This window comes from Dendrobates tinctorius, unplaced genomic scaffold (assembly GCF_039654945.1).
Source record: "Dendrobates tinctorius isolate UK_male_01 unplaced genomic scaffold, ASM3965494v1 ptg000017l, whole genome shotgun sequence".
NCBI lineage: Eukaryota > Metazoa > Chordata > Amphibia > Anura > Dendrobatidae > Dendrobates > Dendrobates tinctorius.
Genome location: NW_027361685.1, coordinates 16,074,376 through 16,082,595, shown reverse-complemented (window position 1 = coordinate 16,082,595; position 8,220 = coordinate 16,074,376). Strand labels below are relative to the sequence as shown.

The following is an 8,220-nucleotide window of genomic DNA, read 5'->3' as shown; positions in this document are numbered from 1 at the left end:
CGATTTTCGTCAGGGCAGGTGGAATCTTCGGCCAAGTGTGGATTCTGTGGTAGAGAGAATGCAGCAGATTTGGGACCAAGTGGTGGATAAGTTGTCCCACTCAAGAAAAAGGCCAACGGTTTTCCAACTGGCATAGGACTTTTGGTCCCAGGTTTAAAGTGGGTGATATGGTTTAGTTGTCTTCAAAGAATATTCCTATGAAGGTTGCGTCTCCAAAATTCAAGCCAAGATTCATTGGACCTTATAAGATTTTGGAAATCCTTAATCCCGTTTGGCTCTTCCAGTTACGTTTAAGATTCATAACGTGTTCCATAAATCCTTGTTGAAGAGGTTTGTAGAGCCAGTAGTTCCAATGGTGGCACCTCCTGACCCTGTATTGGTTAAAGGTAATTTGGAGTATGAGGTAGAGAAAATATTGGATTCTCGTTTGCTAGACGGAGACTCCAGTACCTGGTCAAATGAAAGGGTTATGGCCAGGAGGATAATTATTGGGTCTCTGCTTCTGACATTCATGCCGAAAGATTGGTTTGTGCTTTTCACCGGGCCCATCCTGACCGGCCGGGTGGAGTGGATGAGGGTTCGGTGACTCCTCCTCAAGGGGGGGTACTGTTGTGAATTCTCTCTCTGGTGATTACTGAAGATAGTGGAGCGGGTCAGATTGAGAGTTCTCTTTCTGGGCTCCCTCTGGTGGTTACTGGAGGTAGTGGAGCTGATCTGATTGACAGAGGCTTGCCACCTGATAATGAGGAAGACGATTGGAGATCTGGGGTTTCTGATTAGGATTTAAGACAGCTGACTCCCTCTATCCCTGCTGGTGATTTTCTTCCTGTGCCTCCTGAGGTCTGATGGCTCCTGCTCTTACCCTGCATGTTCAGCTAAGTGGAACATTTGCTATTCTGTTTGCATTTGATCTCGTTTTGTCTCTGCTTTATGCGGGTCAGCTAGCTCTGCCTGGGGCTGTATCACCGCCCATATGTTACTGCACGTGCCAGTTTGTTTTGTCCCCTTTTATATTGGTCTCTTTTTGCTTTGCTTTCAGAATATACCAGAGTGCTGGGCGAAGTTGTGCGACTTCAGTGTTTTTGTGCATCAGACGTGTCGGATTTTTGCAGGGTTTTTTGCGTGATTGCAGACAGTGTCTTTCCTTTCCTGTCTAGTCAGTGTGGGCCCCATCGTTTGCTCAGTCTATTTTTCTGCCTGCGTTTGTGTTTTCATCTTGTCTCACCAACAGTATATGTTTGGGGGCTAGCTATTCCTTTGAGGTCTGCTCTGGGGCAGTTTAGATTTCCCCTTTCTTGCTTTAGGCTTAGTTAGCTCTCCGGCTGTACCGAGGCATCTAGGATCATCGTAGGTACGCCCCACGGCTACTGCTAGTTGTGTGGACAGGATCAGGGGTTTGCATCCGCTTAGTTACCAACCTCTCTGGTTTTCTGTGGCTTAGCCTGGGCCTGCTATCCTCCTCGGTGACTAAATTTTATCAAGGACCTAGGTGGGCCCTGTGCCATATATAACAAGTCCTAGGATGACCCCAAAAAAACCCCATAAAACAAAGCCCCGAAAAAATAGAGAGAAGCATGACAGTACAGAGAGTATGTACAGCAGATAAGGTAAAGGTGAGAAATAAATATTGGACAAAGGAAATGAAAAGGTGGTAGACCCCCAAAGGACCAACCCTAGCAAGCCACAAGAAGTGGAAAGAGGGGACGGGAACTTCGGAGATCTTAGACTCATCTATCTGACATCGGAGGGGTGCTGGGTCACACCAATTTTGGCAGAACACGGATGGTGGAGGCACCAGCACTCCACTTGGTGGAGAGAGGGCACATGATGAATTGCCATCTAAAGAGGTCACTACTGTGGAGGGCACGGTGAAAGAAGATGGAGGAAACCCCCAACACCTAGAAGAAAACAAAGAAATTTATATAAGAAAAATCCTGCCTAAATTGTACAAAAAGCCATGGCCGCCCCTCCCAATATTCACACCGTGATCTAATGCCCATCAGCAACAATGTACAACCTGAACATGAGGTTATTACTTTACATTCTGATAAGCCTGTATGAAGCCCACTACCACGTCACAGTTACCAAAACAGGGGGCCCTAGCTTTGAAGGGAATCTGTGTTCCCATTTTTGGCCTATAAGCTGCGGCCACCGACATCAGGGGCTTATCTACAACATTCTGTAATGCATTCTGTAATGCTGTAGATGAGCCCCGGATGTAACCTGAAAGATAAGAAAAAAAGTCAGATTATACTCACCCCGGGATCCGGTCCGATGGGTGTGGCGGTTCGGTCCGGGTCCTCCCATCTTCATGTGATGCCGTCCTCCTTCTTACTGCTGCAGCAGCGCAGGCCCTCTCTGACCTTTCCCAGCGCCTGCGCACTGCAGTAATTTACTCTGCCCTCAACAGGGCAGAGCAGTACGCCTGCGCAGGAGCCGCAGCAGAAGTAAGAAGGGGAACGTGATCACATGAAGATGGGAGGACCCGGACCGGACCGCGACACTAACCGCCCCCGGTGAGTATAATATAACTTGTTTTTCTTATCTTTCAGGTTACATCCGGGGCTTATCTACAGCATTACAGAATCTTTTAAAGGTGCGACCTTGGTTACAGTGGCAGCGCCCCTGGCAGGAAGAGCGGTAGCGCACTTCCTTCCCTAGGCAGACTCCAAGCACGCAGTCCCATGCAAGCAATATTACCCCCTTCTCCCGAGGTAGACACCCCTCCAGCATGCGCATGCAGCCCCATGCAAGCAACATCACCCCCTTCTCCCCAGGCAGACCCCCCCCTCCAGCCCCATGCAAGCAACATCCCCCTTCTCCCCAGGCAGACCCCCCCTTCAGCATCCAGCCTCATGTAAGCATCACTCCCTTCTCCCCAGGCAGACACCCCCCTCCAGCATCCAGCCCCATGCGACCAACATCACCACCTTCTACCCAGGCAGACCCCCCTCCAGCATGCACATGCAGCCCCATGCAACCAACATCAACCCCTTCTCCCCAGGCAGACCCACCTCCAGCAACATCACCCCTTTCTCACCAGGCAGACCCCCTCAAGCATGCACATGCAGCCCCATGCAAGCATCACCCCCTGCTCCCCAGGCAGACCAACCTCCAGCATTCACCCCCTTCACCCCAGGCAGACCCCCCTCTCCAGCATGAACATGCAGCCCCATGCAAGCAACATTACCCCCTTCTCCCGAGGCAGACTCCCCCTTCAGCATGCACACGCAGCCCCATGCAAGCAACATCACCCCCTTCTCCCGAGGCAGACCCCCCCCTTCAGCATGCACACGCAGCCCCATCCAAGCAACATCACCCCCTTCTCCACAGGCATACCCCCCTCCAGCATGCGCACACAGCCCCATGCAAGCAACATCACCCCCTTCTCCCCAGGCAGACCCCCCTCCAGCATCCAGCCCCATGCAAGCATCACGCCCTGCTCTACAGTAAGACCCCCTCCAGCATCCAGCCCCATGTAACCATCACCCCCTGCTCCCCAGGCAGACCCCCCCCGCTCCTGCATGCACATGCAGCCCCATGCAAGCAACATCACCCCCTTCTCCCCAGGCAACCCCCCCGCTCCTGCATACACATGCAGCCCCATGCAAGCAACATCACCCCCTTCTCCCCAGGCACCCCCCCGCTCCTGCATGCACACGCAGCCCCATGAAAGCAACATCACCCCCTTCTCCCCAGGCAGACCTCCCCTCCAGCATGCACACGCAGCCCCATGCAAGCAACATCACCTCCTTCTCCCCAGGCAGACTCCCTCCAGCATGCACACGCAGCCCCATGCAAGCAACATCACCTCTTTCTCCCAGGCAGACACCCTCCAGCATGCACATGCAGCCCCATGCAAGCAACATCACCCCCTTCTCCCCAGGCAAACCCCCCTCCAGCATCCAGTCCAGCCCCATGCAAGAATCACACCCTGCTCTACAGTAAGACCCCCCTCCAGCATCCAGCCCCATGTAACCATCACCCCCTGCTCCCCAGGCAGACCCCCCTCCAGCATGCACATGTAGCCCCATGCAAGCAACATCACCTCCTTCTCCCCAGGCAGACCCCCCTCCAGCATCCAGCCCCATGCAAGCATCACGCCCTGCTCTACAGTAAGACCCCCTCCAGCATCCAGCCCCATGTAACCAACATCACCCCCTGCTCCCCAGGCAGACCCCCCCCCCCCGCTCCTGCATGCACATGCAGCCCCATGCAAGCAACATCACCCCCTTCTCCCCAGGCAACCCCCCTGCTCCTGCATGCACATGCAGCCCCATGCAAGCAACATCACCCCCTTCTCCCCAGGCACCCCCCCGCTCCCGCATGCACACGCAGCCCCATGAAAGCAACATCACCCCCTTCTCCCCAGGCAGACCCCCCCTCCAGCATGCACACACAGCCCCATGCAAGCAACATCACCTCCTTCTCCCCAGGCAGACTCCCTCCAGCATGCACACGCAGCCCCATGCAAGCAACATCACCTCTTTCTCCCAGGCAGACACCCTCCAGCATGCACATGCAGCCCCATGCAAGCAACATCACCCCCTTCTCCCCAGGCAAACCCCCCCTCCAGCATCCAGTCCAGCCCCATGCAAGCATCACACCCTGCTCTACAGTAAGACCCCCCTCCAGCATCCAGCCCCATGTAACCATCACCCCCTGCTCCCCAGGCAGACCCCCCTCCAGCATGCACATGTAGCCCCATGCAAGCAACATCACCTCCTTCTCCCCAGGCAAACCCCCCCCCCCCGCTCCTGCATACACACGCAGCCCCATGAAAGCAACATAACCCCCTTCTCCCCAGTCAGACGCCCCCTCCAAAATGCACACGCAGCCCCATGCAAGCAACATCACCCCCTTCTCCCCAAGCAGCCCACCCTCCAGCATGCACACGCAGCCCCATGCAAGAAACATCACCCCCTTCTCCCCAAGCAGCCCCCCTCCAGCATGCACATGCAGCCCCATGCAAGCAACATCACCCCCTTCTCCCCAGGCAGACCCCCCCTCCAGCATGCACATGCAGCCCCATGCAAGCAACATCACCCCCTTCTCCTCAGGCAGACCCCCCCTCCAGCATGAAGCCCCATGCAAGCAACATCACCCCCTTCTCCCCAGGCAGCCCACCCTCCAGCATGCACACGCAGCCCCATGCAAGCAACATCACCCCCTTCTCCACAGGCAGACCCCCCTCCAGCATGCACACGCAGCCCCATGCAAGCAACATCACCTCCTTCTCCACAGGCAGACCCCCCCTCCAGCATGAACATGCAGCCCCATGCAAGCAACATCACCCCCTTCTCCCCAAGCAGCCCCATGCAAGCAACATCACCCCCTTCTCCCCAGGCAGACCCCCCTCCAGCATGCACACGCAGCTCCATGCAAGCAACATCACCCCCTGCTCCCCAGGCAGACCCCCCCCGCTCCTGCATGCACATGCAGCCCCATGCAAGCAACATCACCCCCTTCTCCCCAGGCAACCCCCCCGCTCCTGCATGCACATGCAGCCCCATGCAAGCAACATCACCCCCTTCTCCCCAGGCACCCCCCCCGCTCCTGCATGCACACGCAGCCCCATGAAAGCAACATCACCCCCTTCTCCCCAGGCAGACCCCCCCTCCAGCATGCACACGCAGCCCCATGCAAGCAACATCACCTCCTTCTCCCCAGGCAGACTCCCTCCAGCATGCACACACAGCCCCATGCAAGCAACATCACCTCTTTCTCCCAGGCAGACACCCTCCAGCATGCACATGCAGCCCCATGCAAGCAACATCACCCCCTTCTCCCCAGGCAAACCCCCCCTCCAGCATCCAGTCCAGCCCCATGCAAGCATCACACCCTGCTCTACAGTAAGACCCCCCTCCAGCATCCAGCCCCATGTAACCATCACCCCCTGCTCCCCAGGCAGACCCCCCTCCAGCATGCACATGTAGCCCCATGCAAGCAACATCACCTCCTTCTCCCCAGGCAACCCCCCCCCCCGCTCCTGCATGCACACGCAGCCCCATGAAAGCAACATAACCCCCTTCTCCCCAGTCAGACGCCCCCTCCAAAATGCACACGCAGCCCCATGCAAGCAACATCACCCCCTTCTCCCCAAGCAGCCCCCCCTCCAGCATGCACACGCAGCCCCATGCAAGAAACATCACCCCCTTCTCCCCAGGCAGACCCCCCCCCCTCCAGCACGCACATGCAGCCCCATGCAAGCAACATCACCCCCTTCTCCTCAGGCAGACCCCCCCTCCAGCATGAAGCCCCATGCAAGCAACATCACCCCCTTCTCCACAGGCAGACCCCCCTCCAGCAGGCACACGCAGCCCCATGCAAGCAACATCACCTCCTTCTCCACAGGCAGACCCCCCTCCAGCATGAACATGCAGCCCCATGCAAGCAACATCACCCCTTTCTCCCCAAGCAGCCCCATGCAAGCAACATCACCCCCTTCTCCCCAGGCAGACCCCCCTCCAGCATGCACACGCAGCCCCATGCAAGCAAACATCACCCCTCCTCCAGCTCGTGCATGAACATCCATTTACCTGCCATGACACCGGCAGCTTCCTGTCTGCTGCTCTGCTCTATGGAGGAGGAGGAGGCCCCGCCCCTTCTGGTCACATGGGCATGACGTCAGCACAGCTCCATGGCGACTTGGATTTAGCCGCCCTCTACCTTTTTTTTTTTTTTTTTTAAACAGCTGCAACCGGAAGTAGAAGCGGCTCACTTCCGGTATCGATCTTGTGGAGCGACAGGAGCAGAGCTGTCATCAGAGGAGGGAGCAGCCGACACCCCGCAGAGGACAGAAGGGAGACGGTGTGTGGGGGGGCAGAGCCGGAGCTGGCGCGTTGGGGACGGGGGTAGGACCTGAGCTGGCGGGGGGCGGACGGGGGCAGGGCCGGAGCTGGAGGGGGGCAGGGCCGGAGCTGGCGCGTGGCGGACGGGGGCAGGGCCGGAGCTGGCGCGTGGCGGACGGGGGCAGAGGGTACGGGGTTCCAGACTTGAGTGACACCCACCCTGACGCAACTTGAAGTCTCCCTTGGGCCACAGGCTATTGGGTACTATATCCAGCACCTCCTTGAGTAGGCTTGCACCGGTTGTTCGAGGCTCTTGAAGGGCAACCAGCATGATGGATTTTTCTTGGGTCAGAGGTGGAGAAAATGTCATGTCAATTTGTCTCATCAGGTGGGGTGGGCTGGTCTCCACCATAAACTGAAACAGGATGGAGTGTCCTGGCTGTGTCCACACGCTCAGGGGCTTGTAAAGCCCCCATCACACATAGCGAGATCGCTGCTGAGTCACAACCTTGGTTACCCGCTGCCTGCATCAGCACGCTGGTAACTAAGATACAATGCGGGTAACTAAGCCACGTGCGTCGCTTGTTACCCGCGTGTCGCTGGTACTGATCGCTGGTGAAGCTGCCTGACAGCTCACCAGCGATCATGTAGCGACACACCAGCGATCCTGACAAGGTGATATCGTTGTCGGGATCGCTGGTGAGTCGCTATGTGTGACGGGGCCCTAAGCTGGGAATGTCTGACTTGACCTTCAATCCCCACACAAGACAGTGTTCTGATAGGCAGGTGGGGTCGGGGAGTTCCACATGCCTCATCAGACTGCACCAGTGTCCACAAGGAAAGATATGACAACCCCCGGAGATTTGAGGTATTGGGTCCGCTGATGGAGTTTTACATGTCAGGGGCGTGATGTCTTGTGGACCAGGCTTGCCTCTGTCCTATAGACAGGGTTCTTCACTGTTTTCTGTGTTTCTTGCTTGGCCTATTCCCCTGCGTTTTGTCCTGGGCTGCCGGGGTGCTGTGCACTGGTTCCGGAAATGACCAAGGTTGCCACAGTTGTAACACCTGATGGGTCTCCCGTCCCTGCAGGGTGGGTGCTCTTCCACATCGGTGGCCACCATAGGAGGGGCTGTCTTCCGCACTCCTGGGTGGGACTGAATTCTTCTGGCTACTGCGAGCAGGGCATCTACGGCTATTGACCTGTACTCAGGCCTGGTCACTATCAGCAGCTTCTTGATTGGTTCTCTTCGTCCAAGGCTAAAAGCCTCTGCCAACATTTGTCTGTGTATCTGATCATGAATAGTGAAGCCTAAGTCTTGGAATACTTGCCTCGCTCTGCCATGAAACTTGTCTACAGACTCTGTCTCGGCCTGGCTCATGTTATGTAGGCTAAGTGCTTGTCTGGCTTTGGCCTACTCTCTGAGCAGCT

General features: G+C 56.6%; 1 long non-coding RNA gene across 1 annotated transcript; it reads right to left on the bottom strand.

Annotated features, from left to right (window-relative positions):
* Window positions 1-1,592: 1,592 nt before the first annotated feature.
* LOC141082311 (uncharacterized) lies at window positions 1,593-6,636 on the bottom strand. The gene is made up of 2 exons (XR_012230499.1): window positions 6,540-6,636; window positions 1,593-1,898 (listed from the first exon to the last, which is right to left on the bottom strand). It is a non-coding gene; the product is annotated as an uncharacterized lncRNA (long non-coding RNA).
* Between the last annotated feature and the right edge of the window lie 1,584 nt (window positions 6,637-8,220).